Raw genomic sequence first — 4,381 nt, forward strand, 5'->3', positions numbered from 1 at the left:
GTAATCAGTACTAAAATCTGGTAGTGCTCTAATCTACAAATAGAAAAAAAACCATCTTTCATACCATAGTATTTTCCCCTGAAACATTCCTGTATTGACAGGCTTCAAGGAAAGTAGCCATAAAATCTGGGATTATATTGTGGTACTCGATACACAATCAGGTGGCAAGGATATGGGGAAAAACTGAAGTCTGCAGTAAGGCTTGTCTTCCCTCTGCAATCCATAAAAATCTTCAAAAGAACTAAGGAAATTACTCACATAAAGCTGACATTCGGTAACGGGGGGGGTTGGGCCTGGGATCAAGAGCTGACTACTGGCTTGAGTTACAAATGTAAGATTGGAGTTACAAGTTAGATCTGTGTAGTGAAAGAAACAGTTTCTGCATGAGCTCAGTAGTAAACTCATCAAATCAGGAATGAAAAACAAGATACTGAAACAACTGAGGATCCAGTTATTCACCTTTGGAAATCAGGGTTCAATACATCTCAAAATACAATGTTTTAAAATACTGAGAGCAATGACGTTTTTTCCACATAAATACGTTCGTTGCCAGCTTTTTCAGGAAATTACTTTTAATCCTTTCCCTCTAAGGGAATTAGTCTCAGGGGCTTTGACCAGCAGTGGTTTTTTTGGCACTGCTTTCATGGTTTGGCTTTGTAGAATTGGAAAGAAAGGTGCTAGTGTAGCACATATTGCTTGTGTAGCACATACTCCTTGTGTTTGGAGATGTGTTCATTTGCTTTATCCACCTCACAAACATACTTACAGGAGATAGCTGTGATTTCAGGTTAGCCGTGTTCTGCATTGTTTTATGGGCCACCCACCTAAAAGTGGAGCACTTCTGCCCCTTGGATCTTGTCCTTACTGTATGCAGTGATTGTGGAAACTCTGACTGTGTATAGCTAATTAAGAAATGCCATTCTAATTACCATATCACTGTCTCCCTGGATTATAGTTTCTTTTCTATGAGGAGACTTGGCTTGGGCTGCCTTTATGCAATAAAACTGGATGTAGTTAAACATTTTGTATGAACAAATTCCCAAGGGAGAATTGACTGTGGAGCTAAAAGAAGGCAGTGCATTATTCCTTGCTCAGCTCACTGAAGAGCAGCGTGGCTGCAGCTGGCTCTCACTGGAGCCAGGCACGCGGGGACTGCATTCATTCCCTCCCCGGGGAGGTTTGTAAGCACTGACCCTGTGGTGAGGAGGGGAGAGGGCAGTCACATAATTGCCTTGAGCTATTTTAGGCATTTTTGTGATCCAAAAAACCACACTGAGCAGGTTCATGCTAGCATGAAGACCCTGCCATAGTAATTTTTCTAGTACAGTCACTGTAGAATTAAAGGTGCAAAAGGATTAGAGATGGGAAAGGAGGTTATCTGCTCTAATGGTTACTTGTTGAGGTATTTTCCATTGCTTTTGGTCTCAAATACTACCAAATTAATATTAAGTATAGAAAAAAAAATCCTTTTTTCCCCCAGCTGAAGTTCTTTCTATTATAAATTACAAAAAAGATTTTGTTTCTACATACATTCTATTGCATTTGCTAGGAGTATATCTTTTATCTTGACAAGTCCTATTTTCATTATGATTCTCTGAAATAATTGTCTTTAGTTAAATTGGAAATGTGTCATATTGGCAGTCTTTCCCTTTGGATGGCTCATTTCAATGGCTTCTCACACCTGTAAGAAGGGCCAGGTCTTCTGTGTGCCTGGGAAAAGGACATGCATAATTAACTAGAACCAGATCAAGGCAAATTATTTTTCACTCTGATTGAGCAAGTAAAGCCTTTCCTCTCTCTATCGGCTTTGACTGCAGAAGAGAACTTATGTTAAAAATTAGTTTATCTTGTGTCTGCCTCAGTTTCCTTTAACTTAATTTGCATCTTCCTCCTGCTCCCCTTAGCACAGTAGATAAGGCTGAAGGGATTAAAGGAATATCAAGTCTCTACCTACACTGGCTTTTAGTTGCAAGTGGCCTAACACTTAGCTATCAGAATTCAAGAATTGTTGAACATGGAGCATTTCTGATTTTAGAACCTACAGTAAGATGAGACTTGTTGAGGGTTTTTTGACCCTACTTATTCTGCAAGTCAGCAGCAATATATATAAATATTTACTTGAATTTTAATTTCCTATCCCTGTCCTGCTTTCTTCCACTTAATTCCTTATTTTCTTTATTTGCATTTTTACCTGGCAACAGTTTTACAGCAGTGAGATATTGTATCTTGCTTTGTAAGCTACAGAAATTCTGTGACAGTTGGGCATGGCAAATGATGACTGCTCCAGAAGAATGAGCATGCCAGTACTTGGAATCATTGCTTGAGCTCACCTCCAAGTTACACTTGAGGTATATCAAGATTGCTTAGGAATATTATCAACACCCTTCTAATGAACATCTCCACATCCAGAATGTTAATTTAACCTGTGGGTTGGGGGTGCTTGGCCTGTACTGGTGTTTACTGTGTGGATGTAAGAAGTAGCTAATTCTAACTGCATTGGAAAGCTGTCAGCCAAGACAGGATAGCCTTGCTGGAATTCAGACAGCCATGCAAAGTTGGCACTTTTTTTCATACAAAAACAATCCTGGAACAACCTACATGTAGAAGAATTACAAGGTATGGGCAAACTAAACTTCAGAAAATTGAAATAGGTGAGTGATATATTAAACACTGTCTTAGTGACCATTCTATGAACAGAGTACTCAGAGAAGTATTTACCAGTATTTTTCTTCATTAAAAAGATTCCTTTTGGGGGGGGGGGTGTTAAATAGATCTGATTCATCAAAAAACAATCACTTCTGTTAGTTTTGGTGCTTGCAGTTGAAACTTAGTTGCTGAACAAATAATTTTTCTTCCAGACAGGAATGTTTGAGATTTTTATTACTTAAGAAATCTGTTTTTTCAAAGGTAAACTGGACTCATAAATGCTTTAGGAGCCTGCCTGAGCATGGCATGCTTTTTCCCTTGGTAGAATAGAGGAGCTGGGGTATGTGGGTGGGCCTTGCAGATTTCTAGTGCCCTAGCTGGACATAAACACTTTTATTCTGAGTTACACTTGTATAGAGGCTTACAGATCAGGTCTTCCTTTGCTAGGCCAGATATTCCTCCCCAGCTTCCTTACTTGTACATCTGAACAGATCCTGGGCCTGGGGGTCTCTGTGCATTTCCCTGTGCATCTATTGAGGAAATGCATGGGAGGTTCAGATGCAGTTTTGTACAGTTGTTTTGCTTTTCTTTTGGGGACAACATTTCCTTTTCTTCTTCCATATGAGCAAAAACTGGAGTTTCAGTGTGTGGGTCACCCACCATCCCTAGTGTACTTTTGGGGAGTCAGTGGAATTGCGTTGGAACTTCACTGCCCCCTCCCCTCTCCCAGACACCTCCAAACGGCAGCCAGGACTGGGAGACTAGTTTGGACAAGGAGGAACAGGATGGTCCATCTCAGCAGCAGTGAGTTAAACTCATCTGATACCTCCATCAGTCACACATACATTGAGATGTGGCAGCTGTAACAGATGTTTAAGAATTTCTAAAAATTCAATTCTTTCATTTTTAATAAAAACCCCTTTCTCACTGAAGTACTCTTTGTCCCTGTCTCCTTTTATGTCCTTTGCTTTTGGGAAGCAGTCTCACCAAAGACTGGGATTAATGGTTTGGGTGCTGGATTCATTAAACTGTAATTAGTACAGCTGGCTGGCTGGGCACGTGAAGCACTGGAGATATTTCACTGAAGAAGCCTTGCAGTTGGCCTGCTGCTTTCTTCACAGGAATGTGTCGTTTTTGCCACCTGACCTAATGGCTTCTGGCCTAATTTTTCACATAAATAAACACTATTTTCCTTTGGACAAACGAGCCTCGGGCCTGCTTTATCTTCCGGGTAAGGAGGCAGCAGCGGCAGGACACATCTCCCGGGTGCTGCTGTCAGGGAAGTGGAGGGCAGGCTGCTGCATTCCCCTTTTCGCTCACGTCCCGCCCTCTCCTTCCAAAACAAACCACTGTGGAAGGGATAAAACCCTTGCGGAAGGCTTCCTGTGCGGAACCCTTCAGTAACTGTAAGGAGCTTACAAGAAAGACGCAGAGGAGCTTTTCACAAGAACATGTAGTGACAGAACGAAGGGAATGGATTCAAACTGAAGAAGAATAGGTTTAGATTAGCTATTTAGGAGGACGTTCTTTACGGTGAGGATGGCGAAGCACTGAAACGGTTTGCCCCACAGAGAAGCTGTGGACGCCCATTCCTGACAGTGCTCTAGGCCATGTTGGATGGGGCCCTGAGCAGCCTGGTCTAGTGCAAGGTATTGCTGCCTATGCTGGGCGTGCTGGAACCGTGATTTTTAAGGTCTCTCCCAAGAAAAACCGCTCCGTGATTCTACGAAGAGGG

The sequence above is a fragment of the Geospiza fortis genome, unplaced genomic scaffold (genome assembly GCF_000277835.1).
Source record: "Geospiza fortis unplaced genomic scaffold, GeoFor_1.0 scaffold23, whole genome shotgun sequence".
Taxonomy (NCBI): Eukaryota; Metazoa; Chordata; class Aves; order Passeriformes; family Thraupidae; genus Geospiza; species Geospiza fortis.